The sequence below is a fragment of the Vidua chalybeata genome, chromosome 3 (assembly GCF_026979565.1).
Source record: "Vidua chalybeata isolate OUT-0048 chromosome 3, bVidCha1 merged haplotype, whole genome shotgun sequence".
Lineage (NCBI taxonomy): Eukaryota > Metazoa > Chordata > Aves > Passeriformes > Viduidae > Vidua > Vidua chalybeata.
Window position 1 is genome coordinate 27,014,406 of NC_071532.1, and position 21,521 is coordinate 27,035,926.

At 40.8% G+C, this 21,521-nt stretch overlaps 1 protein-coding gene across 4 annotated transcripts in view; it reads right to left on the reverse strand.

The window, feature by feature from the left end:
- Nucleotides 1-21,521, reverse strand: part of TRERF1 (transcriptional regulating factor 1) — a 99,887-nt gene that overhangs the window by 30,254 nt on the left and 48,112 nt on the right. For all 4 annotated transcript variants that reach the window (XM_053938030.1, XM_053938029.1, XM_053938032.1 and 1 more), the window contains exon 3: nucleotides 748-845. The gene's annotated coding sequence lies outside the window, so the exon portion shown is untranslated. The remainder of the gene's footprint in view (nucleotides 1-747; nucleotides 846-21,521) is intronic.

Sequence of the window (21,521 nt, forward strand, 5' to 3'; positions counted from 1 at the left end):
ACCACAGCCACGATAAGCCTCCAAGTTTAGTTTAAGGTGAGCACCCTTGTAATGCACTTAAGCAGTTTCTTCCTGACCTCTGTAGTGTTTACTCTCTGCAGAGTGCAATGCGACTGCCTTTTTCTGTAACTGGAAATGCTTCAAAACAGTCAAAGAACATATGCTAGGATTTGCAAAAACAGGCAAGGAGGAAACATCCTGAGAGAGATAAACAATCAAAAAAATCAAGCACAAGTAGTAGTATGTGGAAAATAGCATACAGCTAAGCTTTCAGTGGGGAGAGAACAGCTATTTTGAGCCCGGTGTCTCCCCCAAAGGAGAGAGTTTTGAGAAATGCAGCTGCAGGACCCTCTGGAAAGTCCATCCCTCTAAAATATGCCATGCTGGTGCCTAGCAATGGAGCCAAGTCAAATCCAATGGCTAAAAAAACCTGACCACCATGGTTGCTGCTTCTTTTTTTCTTAAATTAATGTCCTTTTGCTTGTATGAGACAATATAGCCAAAGTAGTTCTTTAAGATATGTGTGTATACCTCTTATGTCATACATACTGTGGAACACAAAGTAATATTCTACCAGATACACAGCCAACACACAACTAACCAGATCTGAGAAGTCCATGAATAAACTCACAGGGACTCAGAAGCCCAAAACTGTCAAGACAGTTTTTGAAAAACTGTCAAAAGGCACTGAAACTTATTAAACAAGACAGCCTTCGAAAAACTGGACATATGATGCTCTGACATTACCTGATTTTTGAGGATTTGTGAGATTCTTGTATCTTCTTGTGCTGTCTTTGCCATAACATTTCATGCTGCTTTCATTCTGTGATCTCAAAGTGACGTATCTAAACAAAACAAAAGAATGGAAATTAGATTTTCCCCACATGTGACTATCTCCCAGCACCAGCTTGCTCCGAAGCATGAGCAGATTTGTGACAATGAGCTTCCTATTGCAACACAACAAAAAACAAACTTCTATTCAATATAGTATCTCCAGGTGACTCTATCTTTTAAGTCACTATGGCAGAGGGCAACTATCAGCACTCCAGCTCCTTTCAACCAAGAACCCCTTTCCCTTATTGATTGTGAAAGACTGCTTCGTTGTCAAATCTCTGGGATGGATACATCCACAGCCCTTCAAATTACAGACTGAAATACAAGTAAGTGAATCTTTTATTCTTAGTCAACTTGGCGCCTACTGCAAAATGAGGAATGGGTTATGTTGATGCAATAAATAAAACAACATCTTGCCTCTATTGCAGGGACCATAAAGATTTCACAGCACCTCATGCTGCTTTGACAGAACCCAAAGGGAGAGAGAATGCTCTCCCTGAGAGGAGGGAGATTTGCTGGCCCAGAGCTTGCAACCTACATGACAAGTATCACACAAACAAGTGCAGGTACAGCAACCAGGAAGGGAGGGATTAATGAAAGTCAAAGATGTGGGAGATACAATCAGGCTGTCACCCAGTGCAGAAGAGGTATCTAGACAAGGCATCTTAAATTACCTAAATGAAAACAACACATATGTTTTTGTCAATGCTGCTGCCTGGATGGCTTTGAGGGAAGGCCCTCAGCACCTGAGGGTGGTAAGAACGTTGGCTGAAATCACAGCGAGGCTACTCTACGTGATCTTTGAGAAGTCAAGGGGATTGGGGGACATCCCAAAAGAAGGTGGCTAATGCCACCCTATCCACAAGAAGAGCTTAAAGAGGGACCTGAGAAATTATAGGCCTGTCAGCCATACTTAAGTCAGCCATACTTCAGTCCCTGGAGAAAGTTCCAGAACAAATCCTGCAGGGGGTTATCACAAATCAGATGAAGCATGTGACTGGGAAAAGCCAGCATGGATTCACCAAGGGCAAAGTGATACAAGTGCAAACCGCCAACGCTGAGCCCACTTTTGTTTAATACATTCGTAAGTGCTCTGGAAGACAGAATCAATGTACCCTGATAAGGTTTGCCAATGATACCAAGCTAAACGGGGCAGCACACACTTCAGCAGGTAGAGCCACCTGAAGAGGCTGGAAGAGTGGGGTAACAAGGACCTTACAGAGTAAAACAAAAACATGCAAGGTCTTCTGGACTGGACCAGATGGTCCTTGAGGTGCCTTCCGGTATTCTGTGATTCTGTGAAATAGGCCTGGAAACTTGGGGTGCAATTCACAGCTCACTGATATCAGTGGAAAACATTTTATCTGCATTGAGTTCTGCTGGGGTTTGGAAAGTCACTCCAAGCTTAAGAAGAAAATGTAGAAATGATCACAGATAACCTCAACATTTACTTCCTCTCACTGTCATGCTACATTCACTTTTTTAAATTTTTCTTTTAAAATCTCTGATAATGGGTCCTAAGTACTGTGATGCTACCACGTACAGCAAGAAGTCCAGGAGATCCTTGCACAGAACAAGTGCCCTCCCTTAGTCATCCAGCAAGGTGGGGGAGAAGAACACAAGCAACTCCCTTGTCCTGCCCAGCACCAGTCTCTGCTTCCCCCTCCATCCACCCCTGCAAGCCCACAGAAAACAGCAGAGCACAATACAGACATCAACCCACCAAAGCATGCACCATGAGAAACAGCAGAGCCCTCACAAAGCCTGACCTGCCTAAAATGTCTTTCTTTAAGAGAACACCTCAGTTGATGGTCAGTGCTGGTAGCACCACATGGATTTTCTTGGATCTAAGTGAGTTTTTGATTACAACATTATCATGTTGAGCCCCAGTAACTAAAACCTGTGTGCACCCATGTCTTGCAAGAAACGTGAGCCCAAATTCATAAATTCATCACCCACTTGCATCCTGTCTGCTCACAACTTTTCTAAGCAAGTCCATGAATCTTTGTTGGAAAAAGGTTTTAATAAACTCACCTCTACTTAATGCTTTATCTGACTTGGTTTTCACACTGCTATTTAAACACCTCTAGGTTTATAAAAGGTATAGTGAATCTTATAGTTGACTAAAAATTGAGCACCATTTGTTCATAAGAAAAAATATTCAGACACACAGAGAAAAACTGAGACTAACATCAGTGGAGCCAAGAGGGAAAATGTTGGGGTTTTTTACCTCAGTTTAACACAGCTATTTAGGAACCTGCCAATATGCTTAAATTTAATTTAAAAAATAACTGCTATATCATGAGCCATGACTGAAGTCACAATATATAGTTTTGCTTTCTTTGTCATTTATCCATCTGCTCTGAACAAATGATGCTACTATTAAGCCTAAAAATGCCAAAATATTGTGCAGACAAACCATTCCTGGTAGTTTCCTAAAGAGGCCGGGCTGATGGACACTAAGCAAAACAACAACAGCAATACCCAGAAAAGCCCCTTCCTGTTTTCCATATTTGTTCTGGCTGCTTTTCCCACTGTATCACTTTCATCATTAGAGCTACAATACCACACCTATGCTGGGTTACAGAAATTATCAGACATGTGCAAAGGTCTCGTACATAATAACACAGTTAAAAAGTAAAACTCTGGACGTTTTAGAGCCAGAGGTAGAGAACTGATGGCTGATAAATACTGAAAACAGTCCCAACATAATTAATGCAGGAACAAACACTGCAGATGTACATCAAATTTATAAATGAGATTTTAATTATTTCCATCAAATTTTTACCACCATCTCATTTTTTGAGGTTTAGATTAGAAAGCAATCTAACTTTATACTCCTTTACCATATTCTTCAGTTTTGCTTCCAGCCCAGCCCTTAGATTTTGCATACAAACAAAGCACAATAAGGAGAAGCTGAGAAGTGAAGCCTACAGCAACATTTACAAATTAAGAGCTAAGTCAGAGATCAGCTATCCCATCTACACAATATAAATTTTCAGTCTTCTCTCTTCATTAGGATTGATGACGCTGCTGGAAATAAGGAGCATGTAATACCTTTTATGGGAATGTAAAGCAAGGATGAATTAGCAGAAAGAGAATGCAGCTGAATCAATTTCTCATCTCAAGATAGTAATGGAGGCAATTTCTTGAACTTTACTATGCTTGTAACATATTGATCAGCAAAGCTTCACACTGCAAGTTAAAGTAGGTATTTTCCCAGGACCAAAATGGAGGATGGCAGTAGAACTCTAGACATCATACCAAAGACAGGGATTTTTTCCAGTAATGTTGCACTAAAGAAAACTCAAAGTTCCCACGTGCTTGCATGTTATTGCAACACACGAGAGGAAGATTTATAGATGAAAGCAGAATTAGTCCTGCAGGAGCCTTCACAAAGTAAATTTAGTGATGGGGAGGGGGAATGGTTTCTAACTGAAAGTAAGTAGGTTTAGATTAGATATTGGGAAGAAATCCTTTTCTGTGAGGGTGGTGAGGCACCAGAACAGGTTGCCCAGATAATCTGTGTCTTCCCCATCCCTGGAAGTGTTCAAGGTCAGGCTGATGGACCTCTGAGTAACCTGGTTTAGTGGAGGTGTCCTGCTAAAAAGCAAAGGTGGACTCCCTCTATCTGTGCTAGACAACACAGCACAGAGAACCCCGGGCAGTCTGTGAGCGCTGCACACAAACTTCGCTCCGAGGAATTCCCCCACATCTCCCCACTTGGAGCTTAAAGGTACAGGACTCCTGACTGGGCACAGAGCAGACAACAGGGGATGCAGTATCATGAAGTCACCCCACAACACCATGGCAGGCAGCTTGGAACTGGATGATCTTCATGGTCCCTTCCAATCCAAACCATTCTAGGATTCTGTGGTTGTATGATTTACTTAAATAGCATTAACTTCTGTATTATCTGACCTTAAGAACTTAACCAAGGTGTTACAATTGGGAACCCAGACTTCCTGCAGATCACCAGAGCATCCAAAACATGATTCTGAGAATATACCAAAGGGAAAAAAAAAGAATTATAGTATCAAAGAGCATGAATTGCTTGGTTATGATCAAACAGTGTTTAATAAGTTTTGGAGCAGGAAAGGGAAAAGTTAGCCATTGTAAGATAAGAATGTAATACCAACAGAGTATGTGTATTAAACAAGCAATACCAACAAAGACTGTGACATCAACTGGCTAAATCAGCAACAAAATAGTTACCAGTACCACAATTATCACCATCAATCATATACCATTACTTCAGTTAACACAACTATATCAGAGCAGAGTCGCCCCTCACATGCTGGAAGTCCTCCCTTAATCATCAGCCTCATGAATTTGTTCCCTTTCCCTGGTCCATGTGCAGCTTCTTGCTTGCACCTTCCTAGAAAAACTCTAGGAATTCAAATTTTTTTCTAAGGACAAAATTTTCCATGCATGCATAATTATTTTTATGTGTTCATTTCTGCATCTTTGAAATGCTTCAGGAATATTGCATGACATTTATTTTCAGAGAAAATGGCTTAGACAAACAAGGCATCTTACAGATGAGATGCTATTCCACAGATAGATTACAAATTCCAAAATTTATTAGTTTTTCACGTGTAGGGTCCAAGGCTTCATGTAACACATACAGTACAACGTGAGATCATGTTTAAAGTGTCTTTGACTTGAGCTACTGGTCAGCTTCATCCCCACCACACAAAGCAAATGGGTGCTGACATGAAAGGAGACAGTTACACCACAGGTATAACCCAGGAGGTGCCTGCCCTGGCAGCAGCACCAAGCCCCTGCTCTCTGGCACTGGGCAGAATGTAATCCAGCTCCCTCCAGCAGGGCTCAGCTTGGCCCATCCAGGAGAAAATTCCCCTGTACCTCCTACCACATAACTACCTCTTGTCCTCCCCTTAGTGAATTTGGAGAGCAACCAGGCTGGCAGTACAGGAGCCCCAGAGCTGCTGCAGAACGCATCGTCTTCCCCTTCACAACTCTCCTGTGCTCATCTCCTGCTCCTTGGAAGGACAGCAGATGCTCACTCCCCATCTCTTTTTTTTGGTGACATTCATTATTTCTGCATTTCTCCTTCCAGATAAAGGACTTCTGGTGATTTTTTGTCAACCCATACTTTGGATTTATCTTCTCTTTTACAACACTTTGTGGACTGGGGGAGGTGAAATGAGAGGCAGGGAGGACCAGAGCCACATATGGTACTGAAGACAGAGGAGCACCACACATTTTCACAGCAGCACTTTCATAATTTCCATTTTGTTTTCTGTTATTTCACTAGGAAGTACTGACACCTGTTTTGTCTATCATTTCAGTGCCATTTTTACAGGACAACCACGAAGTCTCTTCCAGAGCAGTTAACACCTGGTGAAGCATTCATCAGGCATGAACCGTATTGTGACTGCCCTCCTCCTCCTCCATGCATGGCTTTCGTTTATCTACAAGCAATTTCCTCCAGCATTTTATCATCCAATCATTCAGTACAAGGAGTTCTGCAACACATTTCATTCCTTCTTTTCATTATACTTAATACTTCAAGCCCACACTCTTGCAAAATTTCAGGTTCTTACTTAAAACTATGAGGTGACTAAAACTGTTCAAACAAAATCATTGCCAAAAATGACATCAATAAACAACTCTGTTTCCTTGAAAAGGCCTCAAATTATAATTTCCCTTTGCAAAATTACTGCAAACCAGCCACTCTCCTAAAAGAAATTCCCCCGTCACTAAAAAAAAAAAAAAAAGAGCTTTAGCCCTAATTGTTCCAATTTGGCAGAGTTGGGGACACGACATGGCAAGATCTTGTCAACAGCCTGATAACCTGACATTTGGACCTCTCACTAATATGCCAACCCGGCCCTAAGAAGATGGAGCTGGAACTCCACAGCTCAGGAAACAGCACTATGAGACCAAAAAAAAACCCCAACCTCAAACAAATAAGCTGACAAACCTGAAAGTCTAACAGCTACTTCTTGGCTCCACATCTTCCCTGCAGAAGGTGGGTGGGAAAAAAAAAACCCAACCCATCCCACCCCTCTACAGACTGACTCCTATGCACTGCCAAGAATATTTTGAAAGACACAAAATGCATAATAACTTTTCAACTGAATATTAATTTCTGAATTGAAAGGAAACATCTTAAGGGTGAGTGGGTGTAACGAATGATTCCTCCTCAGCGCTGCCACGCTATTTATTAAAGGCTGCAAATACCCACAAGAATTCAGCTTTGGCCTTTGCACTGTACACTAACAAGCTTAGTTTACTGACATTCACAAAGCATATGAAGCTCTGCTTCGAATGATCCCTTTGAAAGAGACAATTACCAGACAACTGGAGATTGGATGACCATCAGAGCTAATTAAATTCTTAAATCCTGTTTGTATTTTTATCCATATCTTTCTCACCATTCTTGCTGAGCAGGGGAATGGGTTGGTTTGGGAGGCTGAGAGAACAAAAATATGCCTTTCCCACACCCCCATTCCCCTCCAGTTACAGATCTGCTTGGAACAAAACTTGAGACACGAAATCAATGCAGCCAGTGGTGGAATTCATCTTACTGTGACAGAAATATTCCATTTTCCCTAGCTTATATTTTAAATTGCTTTCTGATATACCAGGTTATTATTTTTTTTAGCCTCTTTCGTTCCTTACATAATTAAATGCCACGCCATTCAGCTTTTACAATTACTTTTACCATTTTCAGAAGAACATTTCTCAACTTTCTATGAAGAATTTATTCCCCACAAGTATTAGCTCCACTGACTATTTTCTTCTTCATTACATTAAAAGCTCTTAGCCATCCCTGTAGTAATCTTCTCCCTAACACAGACTTTCCTGTAGGGTGGGTATTATTTGCCAATCCTCAGTTTCCTTTCCGAGTATTCCACAAAACCAGAAGCAGCACAGAAGAGGAGAAAGGGCAGTGCTTTTTAATACCTCAGTGCCTTCAGCTGAGCAAGGAAGCAAGGAAGAAGGGCTAGGCACAATTTGTGAATACTTTTTTGTAACAAATTGAGATTTTCCATTTAATACTTGCAAAAATAACAACAATGCTACCAGAAAGGTGTCCTAGCTAAGCTATGATCATTTCACCCATTTACTCTCCAGGTACAGACAGGCAGCCTCTGAAGCTTTGAGTGCTGACTTCTACGATTCCTCTTCAAAGACGACCTCAGTTTTGGAGCAGGCGTGCTCCCAGCCCTGCAACTTCACCTTCAAGGTACTGCCCACACTGAAGCAGGTCCAGCTGCACAACGCTCTCTACAGTTTGCCAACTTGTAACAAAGCACACAGAAAACCTTGAAGAGGTGCTTCATTGATACAGAAGTGACAAAGCAAACACATCATTCTGCAAGAAGCAAGTTCATCCTGCTTAATGCTTCTTGGAGAGAAACATAAACAAACCCCCACAGATTACAGTAATGCCTCCCTTCCTGGGAAGGTAAAGATAATTATTTGGAGAGAGGGGGTTTATTTGTTTTGGTTAGTTTTGGAGTTTTGTTTGTTTTTATTTTGTGAACAACTTGGGGGGGGGGGGCGTGAGAGGTGGGATGAAGAACAGAAGAGCAAGGAAGAAAAGGCTCTTTTAAATAATTTAATAACTAAAGCTTTATTTCTGACCAAAATGCCATCTTGGTTTTTAGTAGAACAGGAGGAAAGAGTTTCCAGTGAATGCCTAACAAGCGTGAGGGAAGAAACCTTCTTTGTGGCAGGCACAGTACACCACTACAGCATCTTGTCTTGTGAATTATAAGTAGGAAACACTTTGAAGATGATGATAAACTTGCTTGTCATCTCTGTCTCACCAACTGACCAAGAAATCTTTCAGGATTACTGAAATGTTACCAAGCATCACGCCTCCGACTGAAAGCAATGTTATGCCTGACCTTTTCATACTATTTTCAACTCTATCACAGATAGAGCTTGAATTATTGTCCCAGACAATTCAGGAGCCTACAGGCTCTGCCCACATTTCCCCATGATCCCATTGGCACCCTGGCACAGTGTTTTGCATGAAGGTGAAGGAACTGGGAGCTCTGTAAGTGGAGCCAGAGGATAACATCTCATTTCATGTCCCAATTTTGTCTGAGGACACAATGACCTGAACCTAGCATGAATTACACATAATCATCCTCCAAGCAAGTGGATCTGTGCCAACTGAACCTCATAAGTTTTGGTTGCTAGGAGGTAGCAGTGGACGTATTCTCAAGTCCTATTTACTTAAGCCACTGAGGTTTCCTCTCTGGAATAACCTTCCACAGTCTGCCCACTGGTTTATCTCTCCTTGAGATGTCAGACTAGAGCTAAATTCTGTGATTTCCCATCTGCTGTCATTTCGAGAAGCCTCTATGAATTATCTCTCCAAATAGTCTGCAAAACACCTCCAACACCTCCAGAGCAAGCTCGTATCTTTAAAGAAACCAGATAACATGAATAGCACAAATCCTGTTCAGAGAAGTCTTGCATTCGGACATGCTGTTGTTCAGATGGCCACATACCAAGTTCTGCATCTCAAACTTCACAAGCCAGCACAGCAGACAGAACCTCAGTACCACTTCACAGAGCTTGCCTTAAATTTTCAGTCTGTTCTCTGTCCCTAAAAGATTTATCTCAATGGACATACAATATTTTTACATCAACATTTATTATCAACTGTTTTACATGGATATTAAGTTTCAGAGTGTGCTATCTGGAAATCTTGCCTGCTCCGGATCATGCTTTTAAAGACTTACTCTATAATTCTCCTATCAGTTTGTAGGAGATGCATTTCTGTCTTCTGATTTAGGAACACATAAACAGATTTTTCATGGTTATCTTAGCTAAGATTGGACTTGGACTATTTATTTATTGCATTGTTTACGTGTACTGTGAGCCACCCGGTGAGGAAATTGAGAAATAAAACCAACCTCCTCCTTTAGACTACATCATTTCTGACACCATTTCTACTCAGAGATCAGCTCAAGTTTTGTTTGTTTTATGGAGAAAGAAAGTAAGCAAACACAGACTTCAGTTTTTCATCATTTACTGAACCTATGGCATACCAGACTCATTTTTCATCAGGCCTTAGACTCAAGCTGAAATGCTAATTACAGGCACAAAGAAAAGGTAATGCTTTTCCAATAATTAGTAGGCAAGCAATTCTCAGAACACTTATCAGATTTATCACAGGATTCTGGAAAGAAGATAGTGATGCTAACACACATGGTCGTGGTTTCCCTTCTGTTCACTTTTCATTTACAGCAGATTCAAACCTCTGGATTATCTACTCAAGACATCTGACTGGTAAAGTAATTTGTAACTCTGAGCAGCATGGATGTTTCCCCACTGAAGCACCCTTGGGAACTGCCCAAGCAACAGTGGCTACAAGCAGTACAACCAGAGGATGGAGATGTAATGCCATGGACCTCAGGTATTTTTACTTCTGACTGTGGACTTCATGACTGAAAAATGCAACCAAAAATGCCATTTCCAACAACCCCCATTACCGCAAACACCAGATAACATAACCAGGAGCTGTAGAATGGGAGTGAGGATGGATTGTGAGTTGATGTTAAAAAAGCTAAAAGAGGAGGTAAAAACAACTTCAGTAGAGATGAAAGATGAGACAGTGAAGCATGCTGATCAAATCAGAAGCAAAAGCAGCTCAGGCATCACCAGCCAGACCTCAGCAGGCAGTGCTTCGGCTTTTCTCACCCAGGGTAAGCAGAGGCACAAAACTCCTGAGAATCCCTGCCATGGTGACACCCATTCCCACTCTGAAAGCATGGTGGCACATGGTGAGAGGGAAGCCTGGTGCTACCACTATGTGGCCTGCAAAGATGTGGTCCTGAAGAGATGCTGAGCCTTGTCCTGGATTGCCTGCGCTTCGCTCCAATGGCACACCCTGCACTCCTGCTAAGGAAACACCATTATTGCTCCTGGCCAAACCTCACAGCCTTTACCTTAGGTGCGGGCTGCAAAACCTGCACAGCACATGGCATCCCGAACAGCCTTCTCCCAGGACTGCACCCAAAGGAGGAAAGCACCAAGCAGCACATGAGTGTTAGGTAGGTGTTCAATAGCAGCTTCATCTGATAAAGATTCCAAGCAGAGACCACCCAGGTAGGGTTACAAGACTATTAATTTTTTTTTTCCTATGTATGAACAACCTTACATTTGTTCCTTTATCTTGCAATGGAGAATTCTTATTACTGCTCTTCAGTTAAAAGACAGTAAGAATGCATAACATATAATGAAGGCACTGCACATATGATTTAAAGTTGTCTCTGAATACCTAATGCACAAATATTTGTTTTCCTTCAGATGCCAGGAATCAGGCTAGAACAACAGTAATATGATTTTGGCTTGTACAAAACAATGTTTTATTTTTTTAATAGGTAATGGTCCTACATTAAAAAAAAAAACAACAAACTTAAATCCAATTGTCCTTATGGGAGATTTGAAGACAAGCCTTCTGGAAAAGCAGTAACTGCACGAGACAAAAGATAATCAAGAGTACTGTTTCTCTCATATTCTTAGCATTTCTGGACAGCAAATTCAGGCTACGAGAAAAGTCTGTATCAGATGTTGTACCAGATAACAACAGCATGAAAATCTAAATCTTTGAAAAGAGTTAAGCGTTTCAGTAAGCCTAATTTTAAATTGTTTTGTTAATTTTATTTTTTAAATATTGAGAACCCCAGTATAGAATTGATTTTCATTTTCGTTTTTTATGGGGCATTGCCTTGGAGGAAGACAGTTCCATAGAAAAATCTCAAGCCATTCTTTACCTCATCTTTCTCTGCATTAATGTCTCTGGTAATGCAGGACCCAGATCAGTTTATGCAGTCTCATGTTATCCTACTGGTACATTTTCTAGCAATGCCTAGCTATGTCAAATGCTGCATCTCTCTCCATTTTCTACATTAGTTTAGCCAGTGGCCTGATTTCCACTGGGATAGAAGTAATTTTCTTTCTGGTAGCTGGTACAGTGCTGTGTTTTGGATTTAGGATGAGAGGGAATATCATCCCAACAATCCAACGTTTTAGTTGTTGCTAAGTAGTGCTCACTCTTAGTCAAGGACTTTTCAGTTTTTACAGGCTTTGCTAGGGCAGAGGTGCACAAGAAGCTGGCAGGGAGCACAGCCAGGACAGCTGACGTGAACTGGCCAAAGGGATATTCCATACCACAGGGCCATCATGCCCAGTATACACTCTGGGGGGAGGATCACTGCTCAGGGACTGGCTGGGCACCGGGAAGTGGGTGGGGAGCAGCTGTGCTGTGCTACACTTGTCCTTCTCTCTCTTTTTGTTATCTCCCTTTTCCTTATCGCTATTATTATTTTATTTTACTTTCTTTCCATTATTAAACTGTTCTTATCCCAAGCAATAGGTTTTACCTTTTCTGATTCTCCTCCCCATCCCACTGGAGTGTGGCTGTGTAGTACTTAGCTGCTGGCTGAGGTTAAGCCATGCCACCAAGCTATATTCAAGAGTGGACTCACATTCCTCTGCCCACTGAAAGCTTCAGCTGCAATCTCATTAAGTCCAGAGTTCTCTCTTGCAGAATCCTGAGTTCTGCAAGGCTAAAATGGTCTTAATAGACCAATTGCAATGCCCTGTTCCTTCGAGATCACCTGCCCTTTTCTGGAAGAGAGACGGCATAATCATTTTCCTTCACAGAGAGACCTTGAATTATCCGACTTTTCTGATACTTTCTGAAGCCCTGCAAGTGTGAGCCATCATTCCCCAGTGGCCTTCTGACACACAGATAATGTTTTCTCCTCAAAAACTTTTACAGTGCTTTGCACAATACAAACAGCTGTTGAAAACAGAGGAGTGCTGGTCTGGTGTGCCTTACTTCCACAGCCAGCTCCAGCCTCCTCTTTTTGTCCCTGGTGTACCAGCAGAAGCCACAACCCAGGAGTGCTCTCCTTCCCCACAAAGACATCAAGAACTGATGATGAGTGGAGAAAATCTTTCTGTGTTTGTGCAAGAAGAAAAACACCTCTGGTATCTGTGCATAGGCAGTGCTGAGGCAGCTGGTCATGCTCTCTACATTGATCAGCAAACCACAGTACAAGTACACAGCATAGTCTTGAGATCCATTTGATAAATGATTATGTCCTTATTTCCAATAGATACACCTGTTCTTGTCAGGAAAACCTGACCATGAGGTTTGGATGATTAATTCACTTGTGTGAGCTATAAAGTCCTGAACTGAAAAGTATTTCTTACAGTGTAACATACAGGACTAGTAATTTTCTCTGGACAACACAGGACTACTTAAGACATGAAATCCTGAGATGGACAGACCTTAGACATCTCTAATTCAAGGTTTCTGGTGAACCTGGTGAGAAAGAGGTGATCTGGCAATCCCCATAGATGTCCATCCTTTTCAAAGAATAAGTGTCAAGCGCAGTCTGTACAACTTCTCCAGTGGTAACAGACATGCAGTTTCACTCTACTTCACATGCAGTCTGTGGTTGATTACTATTTTTACATCTTTATGGGGTTACACTGTCCATTCAACCTGAGATGAAAATGGTACTGTAATTCTGTGGACATGACTTTGCTGGTCTGCTGTCCCAGGTACAGCCCTTTCACACAAGCACAAGAACGGTGTATTTTATATGCCCACAATAATAGAACACTGAGCCACCAAGAAGTTTCTGGCTTGTGTTATCTGAACAATTTTGTATATTTTAAATCATCATCACCTACGTCTTCCAGATCTCACTTCTATTTCTCAGTTTCAATAGGCTCTTAACAACAAGATAATGCTCAATAAAAATAGAATCTTTGACAAGACTTTGGCAAGTAGGTTCATTTCCATTTCAATTTTAGCCATATCCTCAAATGGATCAATTGTCTCAGTTATTATCAGAAGGAAGTTGCCCTGGACTTGAGAATGCCACAATTTCGGAAGGTCCTAAACTGAAAGACTTTAGCTAAGATGGGAAATCCTAGCATAATTCAAGATTTTGACTCCATCCCAATGCCTAAAGGACCACCACAGACAACCAGTTCTAGGCTCACAGGGCTGTTATCATCTGCTTTTTTTCTAATAAGCAAGGTAAGCAAAGACCCTCACAGTTCCCACTCCTGTATCTGGTGAAGCAGCAAGAAAAGAGTTCTTGCCATCCCCACAAGGTGCTTTAAAAAAAAAAAATCAACATCCATGTGAATCAAGTAACTTGCTGAATGATTCATGGCTGTCATGTCTGAACAAAAAATTACCTTGTCAATATGCAGAATAAAAAAATATAAAAATTACACTGCAGATGATTAGAGCAAAATGCAGGAGTATTATGGAATCTGAACCTTAACAGATGACAGACTTGCTGCATCTCCTTAACATTGGGAGAAAAAAAAGTATCTTTGGTGGCATAGCACCAGCCTTTGCAAAGAGGGTAAAAATAACATGCAGCACAAGAGACAGGAATCCAACACATTAGATAATCTGTGATGAGAACTCTACGAATAAAGCAGATAATACCAAACTAGTTAACTAAAAAATCCCCAACAAAACAGCCATTTACAGAGCAAAAGAATACCTGCCTATGTGTTTCGAATTAAAAACCAGCTGGAATGACAAGTATTTGCCATTTTAAAATAAGCAAAGAACCAGATACACAATATGATCTGGATTTGCCCACCCTCTTAGACACATTGAGTTTTAACATTTACAGAGTGCTGAAGCAAACACCCCACTGCTTTTATCAGGATTTGATGTTGCATTTGGCACAAAACTTTCATATTCAGAAAGAAACTTGGCTTGACAGCAGATGGAGTATTCCATTAAAACATGAGTGGCAACATGTGCCCACCCTCCCAGTCAAAAGCAGAAAACCACTTCTCAGGAATATCTGCCTGATCACAACATGCTCACACCAAGCTTACCCACAAAATATTTTTTCCTTACTCTTGTCCAAAACAGTTCTTCTTGATAAGTAAATTCTGTAACAAAAACAAAAAACAAAAAAAAAACAAAAAACAAAAACATAACAAAACAAAAACAAACAAACAAACAAACCCAACCAACCAAAAAAAAAAAAAAAAAAAAATCAAAACAAAAAACTTCCCAGCCTCAAGAATTCATTTGTCCAGAAAAGTGTATGGAAACACCAACAGAAAGAAGTGACTATTTCAAGTTAAGGGTAGCTAGGAAGAAGAGAAGCTTCATTCACTTTATAAAAAAAGATATGTGGTAATATTAAAAAAAAAAGAGAGAGAAAACAGAGGGTACATTAATTATGATGATTCTGTGGTTCTCCTGGATTTCAATTAGAAACCACTTTATTTACAGCTCTTGGCTCAGCAGCAAGCAATCCAATGAGAACATTTTTTATGGTGCAGTTTCTAATGCAAATAAAAGTAAAGGCAACCCTAGAGTGGTTTGCTAACTTATATAATGAGACAGGAAACAAATGGTACAAGTGAATAACGATCATGTCAAATGCATTCAGAAAGACCACAGGACTAAATGAATAAATTCTCTGACAAGTACATTTACCTCAAAGAACCATCTAACAAAGTTCTTCTTTCCCTTATGAATATATAAACACTTTCTCTTAAGATCTCATTTTAATAATAATTTTTAAAAAATACAAAGTTGAACCCATTCTCTCTATTCCCAAAACAAGAAATGACTACTAGAGATGAAAATGTGTCTTTTCTGCTCAGAAAGATCACATTTACTGACTTCAACCAGACTGAAGAACAGTTCTAAGAGGCAAAGTTGGGGTCTGCCCAGGCACCCCTTTTGCACTATTTGCAGCAGCAGCAGCAGCACACAGGGAGGTGAAAGGAAGTGTAGGGAAACCCCTGTGGTTTCTCCTACAAAATCCGTACATGCACACAAGCAGGCAACATGCACTTAATTCTCCCCCCAAAATGCCTGAAATGTCTCCCTGAAACCAGGGCAGGTTCAGCAAGGACTGAACTCACATGTTTAAGCCACCAACTCAACTTTGTCACCACAATCCTTTCGGTGACAGGGCTGAGGTGCAGCCCCTTACAGATGGCACTACTCCCTTCTCAGATGCCAACAGCCCAGGCTGGAGTGACACCACCCTCACCCTTCTACCCCTCAGTTCACAGTTTACAATCAGAAACAACCAACCCCAGTAATGAACAGCAGATCTGCCTGCTCAGTCAAAGGGCTCACACAGACTCAGACCACATTATTTCTCCCAGTTTCCCCTTCACAGAGGACCTCATCCAGCAGCCTTGTCCAACTTGTCATGCTTTTATTCAACATGTAACATCATAGAGGAAAATTCCTGCAGTCATTTCTAATTTAATTTTTAAAATGGAAACAAAATTAATTTTGCCTGGTTTAACAGCACTTTTCCTAATTGTGCCAGATAAAGAATTTTCCATCTTTTCAAACTGACAGGTTGTGTCAAACACTTGCATGCTCTCTCAAAAGATACTCCCCTCCCTGGCTTGTTGGTTCATTTAGGAAAGAACCACCTACATTTTGGGCTACCATTTGACAGAACACTTTGAAGGAGTTTCTAATACATAGAAAATGCCTATGAGCAGCATCTGTCAGCAGAGCAGGAGGGATCTACCTGTATATAGATACTCATAAGCTAGTGAGCACTTCACTGAAAGCAGTGAGAGATATGTGTTACTTTCTGCAACCCATCTGACAATAGGACTAGAGTTTCAATCTGTATTTTGCTCTTAACAGAGAGAAGATTCTAGAGACGATCTCGTATTGCCGTCATTTACAAAGGCCTGCATTTAGAAGAGCAAGAAATGCAGATTTTTATTTCTTTAAGATGTAGCATTCCTTCAAGTCGGTAAAAAACACTTTGCACTGGGCAAACTATTTAAACAGGTATTCCAACCAATGCCTTCATTCTCACCCTCCAAAAATGCCCTACCTGATAACTGTGGGTACAATTGTACAACTGATACCACCAACAGCTTGGCTGGATCATGTCTCCAGGTTTCCTCTACAGCCAGTATAAAAAAGGAGAAAACAAACAAACAAAAAAATACAAGGAAATGTTTCTTAGAAGAGGGTGTGACCAGAGCACTGAAATTCAGTTTCTGCTGAGCTGACCTAAAGAAAAGACCCTTTGTCTCTACTGATTGCAAGGAAAAGTCAGCTGTCTAAGGAAATTAGCTGATCCAATCAGAAGAATAAACTTAGGACAACTTAGAGCATTCCACTATTGATACTTCTGTCTTTTGAAATGAACTGCAGCAGCAGTACATTCAGTTAAGCCTTTTTTACAGCTATCTATTATCAGTGTATTAGGGACATCATCTCGTTTGTAGAGGGGCTCCAGCATGTTGCTAATGAAGAAAAGGTTACAGGAAAGCAGGCTGTGATGAGACAGATGCAAGTGGTACAAAACACAGAGGAAGGAAAACTCTGCCAGGCAAACATCAAAGATCCAATACTTTCCTGCTGTTATGCTTACAGATGAACCACAAGAGAGCCACCTCTGGAATTGTATTTAACACTAAAACACACCAAACCCACCCACTCACCCACCCAGCTGGGTGCCCCCAAACACACAGAGCTGCCCTCCCACAGCAAACCACCTCAAGAAGCGCCTCCATCGGTGAACAGAACGTACCGAAGCGCTCCGTGTGCTACCAGGCCAGCGCGGCAGCAAACGCCGCGGCACGCAACAAGTGCCCTGGCTGCACCATGGAGCCCTTCCCACTGGACAGCATCATGAGGAAAAAATTTTATGAGGATCTCAGCAGCCCTTAAAGCTGCTGTCATGTCTGGAAAAAAAAAAAAAAAATCCTAACGCACAGTACCACTCCCACAAAAAAGGGATTGAGCTTGCTCTTATATAAGTATGTATATTATTTAACACTCAAAACCGACAGTTCCATCACATCTATGCAGAACCAGACATGGTGAAGAGCTGAGAGTGGAAAAAAAACAAAGCAATTTCTACTCTATTGTATCTATCCATTTTGTTTGTTTGTCTCAGGGCAAGTCAAGGGCCCTCAACACAGTGCAGAACAAGGACTACTATCTGTTTTCTTTTTCTTCCTTTGCTGTCGCACAGGGTGACTGATGCAAGTAGGTGCAAGTATAATTCACACAGTATTTGCATCTATTAGCTATTATCTCCTAGGACATTATCTTTTGGATCTGGGAAAAAGTGATTACAAAACACGTTAAAGGAGATAAACAAATGCACACCATAATCTTGAGGCGAGCAATTGTTTCTGCTTTTGCGGTCACCTGGACAAGTTTTGCTCTTCCTTAGATTAAACAAACACACGCCGCCAAGATGCAAGAGTTGCTTCTGAGGTAGATGTGAAAGAGAAGGCCTAGGTGACAAAAATAACTTTCAAATAGATGTTAGTATATTCACATTGCAAAGAACATAAAAGGAGGCAGGAAGCAGGGGAGGGAAGTGTCTCTCTCATATCATATTTAAGTGACAGTACAAGTAGCAGTGACTTTTTTTCCCTGAACTGCTCACAGATATGGGACCATTGCATAATCTTCAATAATCTTGTAAATTCTATTCACATCTTTTCTCAACATTACAGGAATTCACAGAATTAAGAGCAAAAATAATGATTTTCTTTCCCTGACTGATAATTCAAAAGAAACAGTTGCAAAATGGAGCAAGTTTTCCTGTTAAAACAGCTTCGTCCTAGTTTATGGACTAGTTATTCCTAACTCTAAGCACCTCCCCTCACACAGAATATTATGTAGTGCTAAGAAGCTCCTCCAGTCACCAGCCATGTTTTGCACAGTAGGTATAAACAAGCTGGTTTATTGCAAACAGAAATCCAATAACGTGCAGAGGAGTTCTAGAGCTGCCTCATGGAAGCAGGTATGCCTGTGTATCCCAAGCTTAAACTCACCTGGGTAAGTAGCACTGGGAAAGGACACCCAAAAGAAGGGAGAAGAGGAACAACTTGGTGTAGAACTGGAAGAAAGAGGGTGAACGAAATGAATGCATACATTTTTGAAGTTTTGCCCTGGTAAAATCTTGGAGGAAGAAGAATTTCAAATGACATTTCTGCAGATACAGGGATAAAAATCTCTAGAGATGCAATATGAAAAGTTATTTAAAACAAGAACAAATTTAATTTGATAGTCAGCCTTTCAGTCAACCTATTTTCTGCACTCCAGTGAGGGCAACAGGGGAAAAATATTTAAATCTTATGAAGTAATATGGAGAAAGGCATTTTTCATTTCAGAATGTATTATAATTAAAACCACATAGAAAATATCCTTCAAGGTTACCAACCCTCAGTGGCATCTTAGATGGTCTGCATGACAACTATGTATCCAATAAGCAAGTAATTCAGTGTCAACAATATAAAGACAAAAGCAAGTCAGATTCAATTTTACTTGAAGATATGGCTTTCTAAAATGCCACAGAGAAAAGAAAGGAATTCCTGCAGTGAAGAGACAGTTGGGGCTTTGCATGGCATACTTCAAGAGCAGCAACATATAGCCTGTGTTATATCAAAAACCTTGAACCTTTTCCAAAACATCCTTGTTCTCTGACTTTTCTTCTACCTGATGTCTTTCCTAGTTTTTCATTACATTTCTGATGGTTCTTCACAGTTTCACAACACCATCCCAGAGGACTTTTTAAAAATAAACTCAGAATTAGAATCAACATACTCCTTAGTCCATGTCCAGGCCCCTTTGCTATTTTTCATATCAGTACTGCCTTACCCCAAGCAGTCCCTGCAGCAGAAGCAACCTGTGCTCTCCACCCAGCTGCATTACTCAGTTTGTATTCCTGTAAATATCCAGCTCAAAAGAAATAATGATTTCCATTTGAATTTAATTTCCTCTGAAATGCCTGACGTGTCCTTCACAATCAGTTTTCTTTACCAGCTCAACAGTATTCTACTATAACCTATTGTGCAAGTTTCTGAACCTAACTTTAAGAAACCTAAGAGGCCGTGAAATGCACCAATCACATTGATGTGTTTTCCTGATTCAAATTATAGACAGGAACAAAATGCCTAGAAATGCCTTAGTTCACTATCCTGCAGAGTTTGGAAGAAACTTCCTTGCAATTTTGTAGAAAAGCACACTGCAACTTTTCCGCACAACGAATTAGTAATTTAGAAATAACATGCACTGGAAAAGTATTTTTGAACACATAAGTAAGTACATGGTAAAAGCATGATACTTCCATTATTTCTGAAATGAAATTCAGCATCAGACAGTTTCAAGTCAGATCAGATCACTGTGTCTCCTCCACAATTTTACCCCCTTACATCACAGGCTTCCACGGCGGAGCTCGCGGTGCTGTTTGGGTGTACAGATGTGTGTGTGCGTCCCTGCACATCTGTGTAGCATCATTTTCAAAGTCTCTCTGAGGAGGCATATTTATTTTTTCCTCAGGGGAAAGCCATGGACTGGAAAGAATAAGCTCTTGCAGTATTAAGTTATTTAATACTTCAATGGTGTAACAGATTAAAAAAACCAAACATAAACTGAAACTTACACAAAGAGCTTTTCTTGCAGTGGTTTTAAGGCAGAACCAAAATTCATTTACGTCAATGAAGCCCTGAAAGTGAAATCTACATAACTGGGTCAGAAACTGTGTCCTGGGGAGAAGAGCTGTTATTCCTTAACTCCTGAGCTTCAGAAAAACTTTAGGAAAGTTTCTTCGTAATGTTTCCTTCAACAGATGTCAAATCAGCCTCAGATATTGCCATCTTACCCTAACCCAAACAGAACAGGCAAAGGGGAACCAAACCCCTGCTCACAACCACAGATGCTGGGAGATCAGTGATGTGAGTTACAAAGGCTCCCCACCACTTGCCTTTGTAGTGTCTACTTGAAAATGATAAACTGGCATTACTGGGTAAACTTAGTTCTAGTCAAAGCCTGGCAAACTCCACGTGACAGGCAGGACAGAAACACACATTAGCAAGCCAGGGCAAAACAGCATCTATGTTAAACATCACAAGGATTGAGGTCTCTACCTTGACAGCAGAGTAACAGCACTCAGTGGGCTGGTGGCAAGATGGAAGAAGTGTGACATTTCTTGAGGGTTCCAATATTTTTGTAAGACATTTAAAACACAGAGAGATGTCATGGCTTTGAGTGATATGTATGGAACAAGGCAGGAGAGGAAAAGCTGAGGGACTTGGTACAAAAATCAAATAGCACTCTCCCTGCCCCAACACCCAAAAAACCCCAACCACAGTTTTCCTTCAGATAGAAAATAATAAAGCAGGACAACTTCAAACTATTTCAAGTGACAGTAAGACAGAAAGAGTTCTCTGCATTCAAAACAAAATGAGCCTATGCAAAGATTTAGGATGTAACAAAAAACGAGGCGAACAAAGGCTGGAGCAAGAGTGTCCTGAAGGTGGAAGAGCTATTGACTTGGTGCACACAGCGCTAATATTTCTGACAAAATACAATTTTCCAAGCCTAGTTTCTCCAACAGATAAACACTTCCATACTTTTCCCTTTGCTGTTAATGAGTACTTTTGGCTTGTTAACCTAAGTATGGCTTCAAAGAGGCTGGGAATTGCATTTGAAACAGTATTTGAAAAAATCCTTTTACGCTACTAAGAAAATTGAGGTTTATTAGGGAGAGCATGCATGTAGATTTGAAAGCAGCAGAGAGACACGGAAAATGCATGAGAACAAAACAAACAGCTTTCCAAAGAAAGGGTCAAGGGAGGGATGCCCTCAGCTCTGTACCAGGATAGCTGTGTATCATATA